We start from the raw sequence: 14436 nt of genomic DNA on the forward strand, positions 1-14436 counted from the left end.
TCCAGTCCCGCTGATCACCCCGAAACGTCAACTGTTCATCCATTTCCATAACGCTGTCTGACCTGCTGAGTTCCTCCAGCATCTGCAGACTTTCTCCTGTTAATAATAAACTAATTCTATTTTCGGGCAGAGCTGAGGACAGAAGCATGATTGCCAGTGAGCCGGTTGGGTGAGCTGTCGAGGGTGTAGCCCATGCACAAGCGGGCGTGAACCTTACTCATTGTTGTGTTGTGACCTGCCAGAATGCATTAGGGAGTGCAGGGGATCAGTTGAGCAGAAGAATGGAATGCAGTTTCCGATCGTCTTGCAGCTGTGTACATTCTCCTTCTTAAAGCAACAATGCCCTTTAGCATGTGCTCCGAAAGTTACTTCCCCTATGTTTGTCTGTTAGTGAAAGGGGAAGGGAGTACAGCACAGGAACAGGCCCTTCATCGCAACATACAGGGCCAGAGTGTATCAATGCTACACCAGGAGCTGGATGAGATGGGCAGAGTGATGAACCAGTCAGTACTCAAAGCTGGGAACCTCTACCGCCTACAGCAACAGGGTGTCAAGTACATGGTGCAGCGGGCAGTGCTGCTGCCTCCCAGCTCCACAGACCTGGGTACCTGGAAAAATTGTGCATAATTTATGCTCTTTTTTTCTGAATGTTGTGTCTCTGATGCTTCCGGCTGCAAGCACATTTTTCACTGCATATAGAAACATAGAAAATAGGTGCAGGAGTAGGCCATTCGGCCCTTCGAGCCTGCACCGCCATTTATTATGATCATGGCTGATCATCCAACTCAGAACACCACCCCAGCCTTCCCTCCATACCCCCTGACCCCCGTAGCCACAAGGGCCATATCTAACTCCCTCTTAAATATAGCCAATGAACTGGCCTCAACTGTTTCCTGTGGCAGAGAATTCCACAGATTCACCACTCTCTGTGTGAAGAAGTTTTTCCTAATCTCGGTCCTAAAAGGCTTCCCCTCTATCCTCAAACTGTGACCCCTCGTTCTGGACTTCCCCAACATCGGGAACAATCTTCCTGCATCTAGCCTGTCCAATCCCTTTAGGATCTTATACGTTTCAATCAGATCCCCCCTCAATCTTCTAAATTCCAATGAGTACAAGCCCAGTTCATCCAGTCTTTCTTCATATGAAAGTCCTGCCATCCCAGGAATCAATCTGGTGAACCTTCTTTGTACTCCCTCTATGGCAAGGATGTCTTTCCTCAGATTAGGGGACCAAAACTGCACACAATACTCCAGGTGTGGTCTCACCAAGGCCTTGTACAACTGCAGTAGTACCCCCCTGCTCCTGTACTCGAATCCTCTCGCTATAAATGCCAGCATACCATTCGCCTTTTTCGCCGCCTGCTGTACCTGCATGCCCACTTTCAATGACTGGTGTATAATGACACCCAGGTCTCGTTGCACCTCCCCTTTTCCTAATTGGCCACCATTCAGATAATAATCTGTTTTCCTATTTTTGCCACCAAAGTGGATAACTTCACATTTATCCACATTAAATTGCATCTGCCATGAATTTGCCCACTCACCCAACCTATCCAAGTCACCCTGCATCCTCTTAGCATCCTCCTCACAGCTAACACTGCCACCCAGCTTCGTGTCATCCGCAAACTTGGAGATGCTGCATTTAATTCCCTCATCCAAGTCATTAATATATATTGTAAACAACTGGGGTCCCAGCACTGAGCCTTGCGGTACCCCACTAGTCACCGCCTACCATTCTGAAAAGGTCCCGTTTATTCCCACTCTTTGCTTCCTGTCTGCTAACCAACTCTCCACCCACACCAATACCTTACCCCCAATACCGTGTGCTTTAAGTTTGCACACTAATCTCCTGTGTGGGACCTTGTCAAAAGCCTTCTGAAAATCCAAATATACCACATCCACTGGTTCTCCCCTATCCACTCTACTAGTTACATCCTCAAAAAATTCTATGAGATTCGTCAGACATGATTTTCCTTTCACAAATCCATGCTGACTTTGTCCGATCATTTCACCGCTTTCCAAATGTGCTGTTATCACATCCTTGATAACTGACTCCAGCAGTTTCCCCACCACCGACATTAGGCTAACCGGTCTATAATTCCCCGGTTTCTCTCTCCCTCCTTTTTTAAAAAGTGGAGTTACATTAGCCACCCTCCAATCCTCAGGAACTAGTCCAGAATCTAACGAGTTTTGAAAAATTATCACTAATGCATCCACTATTTCTTGGGCTACTTCCTTAAGCACCCTGGGATGCAGACCATCTGGCCCTGGGGATTTATCTGCCTTCAATCCCTTCAATTTACCTAACACCACTTCCCTACTAACATGTATTTCGCTCAGTTCCTCCATCTCACTGGACTCTCTGTCCCCTACTATTTCTGGAAGATTATTTATGTCCTCCTTAGTGAAGACAGAACCAAAGTAATTATTCAATTGGTCTGCCATGTCCTTGCTCCCCATAATCAATTCACCTGTTTCTGTCTGCAGGGGACCTACATTTGTCTTTACCAGTCTTTTCCTTTTTACATATCTATAAAAGCTTTTACAGTCCATTTTTATGTTCCCTGCCAGTTTTCTCTCAATCTTTTTTCCCCTTCCTAATTAAGCCCTTTGTCCTCCTCTGCTGAACTCTGAATTTCTCCCAGTCCTCAGGTGAGCCACTTTCTCTGGCTAATTTGTATGCTTCTTCTTTGGAATTGATACTATCCCTAATTTCTCTTGTCAGCCACGGGTGCATATACATTACAATGCAAAAGTCACCACACATATATATAGCCCGGGTACTGAGGGGTTTTGCAGCGTACTGTATTTGTCAACGAGGATCAGAGAGCAAGTTAGTAAATCTGGCAGGAGCAGAGGATGTTGGGACTGGAGAAGGTGGAGCATTGCGGGAGAGCTTTAGACCAGGTAGTAGAGAAGTGCCGGGATGGGAGGGTGGGGTGAGAATGGTGCAGACACACCCAGCAAGGACGTTTGATTCCAAAAAAATTGGTTTGTTGATCATTTGAGAATGTCTGTCTGGTGCTTCCATTCCCTCCCCTCTCCCTTCCCCTTTTCCCAAACATGACTCCCATTACCCTGCCCCTTCCCCCTCTCAGTCCAAATTATCAGAATCAGGGTTATCATCACTCATGAAGTTTGTTTAATTTTTTGTGGCAGCAGTACAGTGTATTACATAAAATTACTACAGTACTGTGCAAATGGAAATAAAGTCAACTTTGACATCCGGTGCTCTCTGTTCCTTCTTCCTAAGGAGCAACTTTTCACACAGTTCCTGTACAATATATGGTAACTTTATGACAGAGTTAAACCTACACCATCCAGTTTTACACATTCAGCCATTCTTATGTAACATTAGGCATGCTCCGGTCTTCTGGTACCTCCCCTATAGCTAACAATGATGCAAATATTCCACCAGCCCCCCTCCCCCCCCCAATAGTTTATTCCTTACCTTCTCAGAACATCCTACAACCCCTTTTGTTGGTTCCCCAGGTGCTCCAGTCTCCCTTGGGTCACTGTTTCAGACTGGGATTTATTTGTCACATGTACTTTGAAACACACAGTGAAACGTGCCATTTGCGTTCACAACCAACACAGCTTAACAATGCGCTGGGGGCAGCCTGCAAGTGTTGCCACACATTCTGGCGCAAAAATAGCACGCCGACAATGTTGAGCAGAACAAGCAAGCAGCAACAACAAAACTACACAAAACAGAAGCAGGAACAAGCCCCATTCTCCCTCCAACTCGAGGACAGACCACATCTGGGCGTCTAACCACCAGTTTCTGGCCTGGACTTGCAGACATTGAGCCTCCAACTTCCGGACACTAACTCTTCAGTCTACAGGCTTCGACCGTTGTTACTGACCCCAGGATCACAATTAGGCCTCAAACTCTATAATTCCCCTCAGTGAGGGGTAGAATCTGGAATGGGTACATGGAAGTGGGTTAGTGTTCGCTCTCTGACTTCCTTGCATTATGGAAGACATAGAGATTGAATTTGTTTGACTGACAGTCACAGTGGGTTGTGGGGCATCAGGCATGGAATGACTGGCTTGTTAAGGATCCTTCTCCCACCTAAAGGCCACCTCACCATCAGGAAAAGACCCTCAATCCACCAGGTCTGCTAAACTGAACCCACCCCACGTGGTCTGTGGTCTCCATTGCTTGTCCCTCTATCTAAATGCCGCTTAAACACAGGTATCATGCCTGCATTCACCATTGTCCCTGGCAGTATACCACTTGCAGTGTGTAAAATCTGCCTTCTAACTTTCTTTTTTAAGATCAGCTTTATTTGTCACATGTATGTCAAAACATGCAGTGAAATATGTCATTTGTGTCCACAACCAACACAATCTGAGAATGTGCTTGGGGCAGCCCAGGTTTCCTGCGCCAACATTGCATGCCCACAACTTACTCACCCTAACCCACATGTCCCTGGATTGTGGGAGGAGACTGGAGCACCCAGAGGAAACCCATGTGACTGAATGACAGGGACAACGTACAGACAGGGCCGGCACGGTAAAGGGTTACAGTAGCTGATATGCTACCACGCCACCTTCTCACCTGGAAGCTTCCCACCTCTCCCCAGATATTCCTTTTGACCTATCCCCCCTCCACATCTTCACCAATTTTGAAACTTAGCCAGTCCTGATGAAAGGTCCCAATCCGGAAACATGAAGTACTTCTCACTTCACAGACGCAGTGTCACCTCCAGATCCAGAGTTCAGATATTCAGCATTTCCAATTAGAGTCACAGAATTATCTGGATGCACCGAGACTGGCATGGAACTGCTCTTCCCATGACTGAAAGACCCTGAAGGGAGTTGTGAACACAGCTCAGAACATTGCGGAAACCAGTCTTCCCTCCGTGGACTCTGTCCACACTTCTTGCTGCCTCAATAAAGCAACCAACATAATCAAAGACTCCACATTCTCTTTATCGTTAGGCAGAAGACAAAGAACATATGACCAGGAACAAGAACAGCTTTTACACCAGAGTTACAAGAATATTGTGTTCTTTGTCCCCTTCTCTACTCCCTTTACACCCCTGACTGTACAGCCACACATAGCTCCAATCTGCTGATCAAATTCGCAGATGATACTGCTTTGATTGGCCGTATTTCTAGTGGTGATGAGACAGCCTACAGAGGAGAGGTTGACACACTGGTGCCAGGATAGCAACCTTTCCCTCAATGTCCAAAAGACAAAAGAGCTGATCGTGGACTCCTACAGCAGGAACGGCAAAGGGCTCAGCCCAATCAGCATCAGTGGGTCTGCAGTTGAGCGGGTGAGTGGTTTCAAGTTCCTCAGTATACACATCACCGAAGATCTCACCTGGACTCTACACACAGGCTGTGTGGCAAAAAAAGCACAACAGCATCTCCTCCACCTCAGGCGACTGAATAAGTTTGGCATGGGCCCCCAAATCCTCAAGACCTTTTAAAGGGACACCACTGAGAGCAGACTGATTGGCTGCATTAGCGCCTGGTATGGGAACTGTACCAACCTTGATCGCTGGGCACTGCAGAGAGTGGTACGGACCGCCCAGTGCATATGTGGATGTGAACTTCCCTCCACTGAGGACATTTACAGCAACAGGTACAGAAACAAGGCCTGGAAGATCATCGGGAACACCAGTCACCCCAACCATGAACTGTTTCAGCTGCTTCTGTCTGGTAAACACTACTGCAGCACTAAAGCCAGGACCAATAGGCTATGGGACAGCTTCTTTCTACAAGCTAGTAGACCTTCAAATTCACATGTCTGTACATTGCGACGGAGTCATAACGCAAATATTTTTACTCCCTCACGTTGTGGGATGACTGCAAGATTTAAATAAATTCTCTGTATTATATGGACCCTGTATTTTTTATTTATTCAGTTACTGAATGTGGCCGTCACCAGCTAAGCCAGCATTTTTTATCCATCACTTGAGAAGGTGATGAGCTGCCTTCTTCAACCGCTGCAGTCCCTGAGGTGTAGGTACACCCACAGTGCTGTTAGGGAGAGAATCCCATGACTTTGACCCAGTGACAATGAAGGAACAATGACATGTTTCCAAGCCAGGATGGTGAGTGACTTGAAGGGGGATTTCCAAGTGGGGTTCCCAGGTATCTGCCATTCTCATCCTTCTGGATGCTAGTGGTCGTGCGTCTGGAAGGTACTGCCTTAGGAACTTTGGTGTGTTGTTACAGTGCATCTTGTAGATAGTACACAAAGCTGCAACTGTTCGTTGAGTACGATAAGATGGATTCTCGTCTTCACAATCTATTTCATTGTGATCTTGCATCTTATTGTCTGCCTGCACTGCACTTTCTCTGTAACTGATACAACTGTATTCTGCTATTGCCAATCTCAATCATCATCATGTGCCATGTCCTAATGGTCTTTGACCATTATTGTTCTTAGCAAATTTTCCTACAGCAGTGGTTTGCCATTGCCTTCTCCTAGGCAATGTCTTTACAAGACAATGAATGGGGCACGACTGCGCAAGCGCGTGAAGGTCGGCATGTGAGACAGCGGGAGAGTTTGAAAAGCGAGCACATTAACGGAGTGGGCGACGGAGTAGTGGGAGACAGAGTAGGAAGGCTTTGGCTCGAGAGGCTTTGGCGAGCGGAGGCTGAGGATGAGCTTGCTCCCAGTGAGGTAAGGCCCGGTAAGTTCCTTTAATTAATCTAATTAACTTAGGAGTAGGGTAATGGAGGCAGCACTTAGTGCAGTCGAGTGCTCCGTTTTCAGTATGTGGGAAGTCAGGGTGAGAACAATTGTCCCTGATGACTACACCTGTAAAAGGTGCATCCAGCTGCAGCTCCTGACAAACCGAGTTAGGGAACTGGAGCTGGAGCTGGATGAACTTCGGATCATTCGGGAGGCAGAGGCAGAAATAGAGAGGAGTTTCAGGGAGACAGTCACCTCTAAAAGTCGGGAGACAGGTAGCTGGGTGACTGTCAGGAGAGGGAAGGGGAATAGACAGAAAGAGCAGAGCACCCCTGTGGCCATTCCCATCAACAATAAGTACATCGTTTTGGATACTGTTGATGGGGATGACCTACCAGGGACAAGTTGCAGTGGTCGCGTCTCTGACACCGAGACTGGACCCTCAGCTCAGAAGGGAAGGAGGGAAAAGAGGAGAGCAGTAGTGAAAGGGGATTCGATAGTTAGGGGGACAGATAAGAGGTTCTATGGGAGAGATCGAGAATCCCGGATGGTCTGTTGCCTCCCTGGTGTCAGGGTCCACGATATCTCGGATCGAGTTCTCGGTATTCTCAGGAGGGAGGGTGAGCAGCCAGATGTCGTGGTCCATGTAGGGACCAATGACGTGGATAGGAAGGAGGAGGAGGTCCTGCAAAGAGAGTTTAGGGAGTTAGGTGCGAAGTTGAAGGACAGAACCTCCGGGATTGCAATCTCAGGGTTGTTACCCGTGCCATGTGCTAGTGAGGCTAGAAATGGTAAGATAATGCAGCTAAATATGTGGCAAAGGAGTCTGTGCAGGAGGGAGGGCTTCATGTTTCTGGACAATTGGGCCTTGTTCCAGGGAAGGTGGGACCTGTTCCGACGGGACGGGTTGCACCTGAACTGGAGGGGGACTAACATCCTTGCAGGAAGGTCTGCTAGTGCTGCTCCGGGGGGTTTAAACTAGATTTGCAGGGGGAGGGGAACCAGAGTGTTAGAGCAGATAGTGAGGTGGAGGAGGATAAAGGCCATGCGAGAACTGCAAGTATAGTGCATGGAGTAAAGCCAGATCTAACACATAAGGGGGCTTTGAGGAAAGAGAAGCAGAATAAACGGTGTAAAGACAGTAAGGTAGAAGGGCTAAAGTGCATGTACTTCAATGCAAGAAGCATCAGGAACAAAGGTGATGAACTGACAGCTTGGATACATACATGGAATTATGATGTAGTGGCCATTACAGAGACTTGGCTGGCACCAGGGCAGGAATGGATTCTCAATATTCCCGGATTTCAGTGCTTTAAAAGGGATAGAGAGGGCGGAAAAAAGGGGAGGAGGGGTGGCATTACTGGTCAAGGATTCTATTACAGCTACAGAAAGGGTGGGTAATGTAGCAGGATCCTCGTTTGAGTCAGTATGGGTAGAAGTCAGGAACAGGAAGGGAGCAGTTACTCTACTGGGGGTATTCTATAGGCCCCCTGGTAGCAGCAGAGATACCGAGGAGCAGATTGGGAGGCAGATTTTGGAAAGATACAAAAATAACAGGATTGTTATCATGGGTGAATTTAACTTCCTCAATATTGATTGCCACCTGATCAGTTCCAATGGTTTAGACAGGGCAGAGTTTGTTAAGTGTGTCCAGGATGGATTCCTGTCACAGTATGTTGACAGGCCAACCGGGGGAATGCCATACAAGATCTAGTATTAGGTAACGAACCGGGTCAGGTCACAGACCTCTCAGTGGGTGAGCATCTGGGGGACAGCGAACACCGCTCCCTGGCCTTTAGCATTATCATGGAAAAGGATAGAATCAGAGAGGACAGGAAAATCTTTAATTGGGGAAGGACAAATTATGAGGTTATAAGGCTAGAACTTGCAGGTGTGAAGTGGGATGATGTTTTTACAGGGAAATGTACTATAGACATGTGGTCGATGTTTAGGGATCTCTTACGGGATGTTAGGGATAAATTTGTCCCGGTGAGGAAGATAAAGAATGGTAGGGTGAAGGAACCATGGGTGACAAGTGAGGTGGAAAATCTAGTCAGCTGGAAGAAGGCAGCATACATGAGGTTTAGGAAGCAAGGATCAGATGGGTCTATTGAGGAATATAGGGTAGCAAGAAAGGAGCTTAAGAAGGGGCTGAGAAGAGCAAGAAGGGGGCATGAGAAGGCCTTGGCAAGTAGGGTAAAGGAAAACCCCAAGGCATTCTTCAATTATGTGAAGAAAAAAAGGATGACAGGAGTGAAGGTAGGACCGATTAGAGATAAAGGTGGGAAGATGTGCCTGGAGGCTGTGGAAGTGAGCAAGTTCCTCAATGAATACTTCTCTTCGGTATTCACCAATGAGAGGGAACTTGATGATGGTGAGGACAATATGAGTGAGGTTGATGTTCTGGAGCATGTTGATATTAAGGGAGAGGAGGTGTTGGAGTTGTTAAAATACATTAGGACGGATAAGTCCCCGGGGCCTGACGGAATATTCCCCAGGCTGCTCCACGAGGCGAGAGAAGAGATTGCTGAGCCTCTGGCTAGGATCTTTATGTCCTCGTTGTCCACGGGAATGGTACCAGAGGATTGGAGGTGAATGTTGTCCCCGTGTTCAAAAAAGGTAGTAGGGATAGTCCAGGTAATTATAGACCACTGAGCCTTACGTCTGTGGTGGGAAAGCTGTTGGAAAAGATTCTTAGAGATAGGATCTATGGACATTTAGAGATGGTCTGATCAGAGACAGTCAGCATGGCTTTGTGAAGGGCAGATCGTGTCTGACAAGCCTGATAGAATTCTTTGAGGAGGTGACCAGGCATATAGATGAGGGTAGTGCAGTGGATGTGATCTACATGGATTTTAGTAAAGCATCTGACAAGGTTCTACACGGTAGGCTTATTCAGAAAGTTAGAAGGCATGGGATCCAGGGAAGTTTGGCCAGGTGGATTCAGAATTGGCTTGCCTGCAGAAAGCAGAGGGTTGTGGTGGAGGGAGTACATTTGGATTGGAGGGTTGTGACTAGTGGTGTCCCACAAGGATCAGTTCTAGAGCCTCTACTTTTTGTGATTTTTATTGACAACCTGGATGTGGGGGTAGAAGGGTGGGTTGGCAAGTTTGCAGACAACACAAAGGTTGGTGGTGTTGTGGATCGTGTAGAGGATTGTCAAGGATTGCAGAGAGACATTGATAGGATGCAGAAGTGGGCTGAGATGTGGCAGATGGAGTTCAACCTGGAGAAGTGTGAGGTGGTACACTTTGGAAGAACAAACTCCAAGGCAGAGTACAAAGTAAATGGCAGGATACTTGGTAATGTGGAGGAGCAGAGGGATCGGGGGTACAGGTCCACAGATCGCTGAAAGTTGCCTCACAGGTAGGTAGGGTAGTTAAGAAAGCTTATGGGGTGTTAGCTTTCATAAGTCGAGGGATAGAGTTTAAGAGTTGCGATGTAATGATGCAGCTCTATAAAACTCTGGTTAGGCCACACTTGGAGTACTACGTCCAGTTCCGGTCACCTCACTATCGGAAGGATGTGGAAGCATTGGAAAGGATACAGAGGAGATTTACCAGGATGCTGCCTGGTTTAGAGAGTATGCATTATGATCAGAGATTAAAGGAGCTAGGGTTTTACTCTTTGGAGAGAAGGAGGATGAAAGGAGACATGATAGAGATGTACAAGATAATAAGAGGAATAGATAGAGTGAATAGCCAGCGCCTCTTCCCCAGGGCACCACTGCTCAATACAAGAGGACATGGCTTTAAGGTAAGGGGTGGGAAGTTCAAGGGGGATATTAGAGGAAGGTTTTTTACTCAGAGAGTGGTTGGTGCGTGGAATGCACTGCCTGAGTCAGTGGTGGAGGCAGATACACTAGTGAAGTTTAAGAGACTACTAGACAGGTATATGGAGGAATCTAAGGTGGGGGGTTATATGAGAGGCAGGGTTTGAGGGTCAGCACAACATTGTGGGCCGAAGGGCCTGTACTGTGCTGTACTATTCTATGTTCTAAGACAGGTGACCCCTGCCATTATCAGTACTCTTCAGAGGAGTAAATTTAAAAGACGGGAGGGGAGAGAGAGCCACCAGGTGACAGGTGAAACCTGGAGGGGGAGCAATGAAGTAAAGAGCTGGGAAGTTCATTGGTGAAATAGACCGAAGGCCATGGAAGAAAGAAAAAGGGAAAAGGAGCACCAGAGGGAGGCGATGAATGGGCAAGGAGATGAGGTGAGAGAGAGAAAAGAGTTTGGGAAATGGAGAAGGCGGGAGGGGGGCATAACTGGAAGTTTGAGAAATCAAGGCTACCCAAATGGAATGTAAGCTGTTGTTCCTACAACCTAAGTGTGGCCTCATCATGACAGTGGAGGAGACCATGGATGGTCATATTGGAATGGGAATGGGAATGGGAAGTGGAGTTAAAATGGGTGGCCACCGGGAGATCCTGCTTGTTCTGGCTGATGGAATGTAGACGCTCGGCGAAGCAGTCTCCCAATCTACGGCGTGTCTCTCCGATGTACAGGAGCACTGAACAGAGTAAGTGACCCAACAGGCTCACAGGTAAAGTGTCGCCTCACCTGGAAGGACTGTTTAGGGCCCTGGATGGTGGTGAGGGACGAGGTGTAGGGCCAAGCGTAGCACTTGTTCCACTTGCAAGGATAAGTGCCAGGAGGGAGATCAATGGGGAGGGACAAGTGGACAAGGGAGTCGCAGAGGGAGTGACCCCTGTGGAAAGCAGAAAGTTGGGGGAGAGGGAAAGATGTGCCTGGTGCTGGGATCCCATTGGAGGTGGCATAAGTTTTGGAGAATTATGTGCTGGACCCGGAGGCCAGTGGGGTGGTAGGCAAGGACAAGAGGATCCTATCCCTGGTAGGGTGGCAGGAGGATGTGGTAAGAGCAGACGTGCATGAAATGGAAGAGATGCAGTTGAGGGCAGTGTTGATGGTGGAGGAAGGGAAGCCCCTTCATTTGAAAAAGGAGGACATCTCAGATTGGACACGACATCAAAGGTTACGGGGAAAAGGCCAGAGAATGGGCTTGTGGGGGGAAAAATATGATCAGCCATGATTGAATGGTGAAGAAGGATCAATGGGCCAAATGGCCTAATTCCGCTCCTATGTCTTATGCTAAAAGAACCCTTAGGAGCAAGTGATCATAATTTGATCAAATTCACCCTGAAAATTGAGAAGGAGAAGATGAAGTCAGATGTATCAGTATTACAGTGGAGTAAAGGGAATGTCTTGACTGACAAATCCGTTGGAATTCTTTCAAGAAATAACAAGCAGGATAGACAAAGGAGAATTTATTGATGTTGTGAATGTAGGGTTCTCAGTAAATGTTAACTGCTAAGGCTAATGAAATGACTTCTCTGTAATGTTAAATGATGAGGTAATGTTTCTCTGTAGCTGCAATGTTTGGGTTAAAGTTATAGATATCAGGGAACTAACCAATGATGACCTGTTATGCTATCTTGAATGGTGGGACTGAGAGTTCGCTCACGGTCTTTTCGGCGAGGCAAGCGAAGAGAAAGGGTGAACATAGAACATAGAACAGTACAGCACAGTACAGGCCCTTCGGTCCACAATGTTGTGCCAACCCTCAAACCCTGCCTCCCATATAAGCCCCCACCTTAAATTCCTCCACATACCTGTCTAGCAGTCTCTTAAACTTCACTAGTGTATCTGCCTCCACCACTGACTCAGGCAGTGCATTCCACGCACCAACCACTCTCGGAGTAAAAAACCTTCCTCTAATATCCCCACTGAACTTCCCACCCCTTACCTTAAAGCCACGTCCTCTTGTATGGAGCAGTGGTGCCCTGGGGAAGAGGCGCTGGCTATCCACTCTATCTATTCCTCTTATTATTTTGTACATGTCTATCATGTCTCCTCTCATCCTCCTTCTCTCCAAAGAGTAAAGCCCTGGCTCCCTTAATCTCTGATCATAATGCATACTTTCTAAACCAGGCAGCATCCTGCTAAATCTCTTCTGTACCCTTTCCAATGCTTCCACATCCTTCCTATAGTGAGGTGACCAGAACTGGACACAGTACTCCAAGTGTGGCCTAACCAGAGTTTTACAGAGCTGCATCATTACATCGTGACTCTTAAACTCTATCCCTCGACTTATGAACGCTAATACCCCATAAGCTTTCTTAACTACCCTATCCACCTGTGAGGCAACTTTCAGGGATCTGTGGACATGTAACCCGAGATCCCTCTGCTCCTCCACACTACCAAGTATCCTGCCATTTACTTTGTACTCTGCCTTGGAGTTTGTCCTTCCAAAGTGTACCACCTCATACTTCTCCGGGTTGAACTCCATCTGCCACTTCTCAGTCCACTTCTGCATCCTATCAATGTCTCTCTGCAATCTTTGACAATCCTCTACACTATCTACAACACCACCAACCTCTGTGTCGTCTGCAAACTTGCCAACCCCCCCCCCCTTCTACCCCCACATCCAGGTCGTTAATAAAAATCACGAAAAGTAGAGGTCCCAGAACAGATCCTTGTGGGACACCACTGGTCACAATCCTCCAATCTGAATGTACTCCCTCCACCACCACCCTCTGCCTTCTGCAGGCAAGCCAATTCTGAATCCACCTGGCCAAACTTCCCTGGATCCCATGACTTCTAACTTTCTGAATAAGCCTACCATGTGGAACCTTGTCAAATGCCTTACTAAAGTGAGTGCGGGAGTGGCTGGCGGTTCCCAGACAGCGGATACTGGAATTCGACGGTTTGGATGCTGTCAGAGGTCGATTGTGGATTGATCGGGAAGGCGTGAGCTGCAACGAATTATATTTCGTGCACAAGACTGATACACTTACTGATTGGCACCTTTGTGTTATTTGTTTCTATTAATCACACCACCTAAGAGAGTTATAAAGTGTAATCATTTAATCGTACATTGTGTACTGTCTGATGTTTTACGTTATGGGTTTGTACCAGGGTGCATTACACAGCATGTACGCAAACGTAGACACAGTTTGGCAGGCAGACGGCAGTTTCCCCAAGATGAACGTGAGTTGATATAGCTGAGTGTTACATGTACTTGGATTCTCAGAATGCTTTTGACAAGGTGTAACACATGATGTGGTGGACATTACAGAGACTTGGATGGCTCAGGGACAGGAATGGTTACTTCAAGTGCTGGGTTTTAGATGTTTCGGAAAGGACAGGGAGGGAGGCAAAAGAGATGGGGGCATGGCACTGTTGATCAGAGATAGTGTCACGGCTGAACAAAAGGTGGACGCCATGGAGGGATTGTCTACAGAATCTCTGTGGGTGGAGGTTAGGAACAGGAAGGGGTCAATAACTTTACTGGGTGTATTTTATAGGCCACCCAACAGCAACAGGGATATCGAGGAGCAGAGAGGGAAACAGATCAAGGAAAGGTGTAATAATAACAACAGAGTTGTTGTGATGGGAGATTTTAATTTTAATTTCCCAAATATCGATTTGCATCTCCCTGGAGCGTACCTGTATGGATTCTGTCTATTCTTCTTGCTGCCCCAGGAAGGCAGCTAGCATAATCAAGGCCTCTCTCAGTCTGAACATTCTCTCTTTTCCACTGTGCTGCAGGCAGAAAATGCAAAAACCATGAAGAATGTACCAGTAGTCTTGAGGACAGCAGCTACCTCATTGTTATAATAGTATTAAACAGATCTCTAGTATGACAATGTGGAACCTTGACATCACAAACTACCTTGTTCTGATCTTGTTTACCTGTACTGCACTCTCTCTGTAGCTGTTACACTTCATTCTGCATTGTTATTGATTTCCCTTGTTC

Source organism: Mobula birostris, chromosome 3 (assembly GCF_030028105.1).
Source record: "Mobula birostris isolate sMobBir1 chromosome 3, sMobBir1.hap1, whole genome shotgun sequence".
NCBI lineage: Eukaryota > Metazoa > Chordata > Chondrichthyes > Myliobatiformes > Myliobatidae > Mobula > Mobula birostris.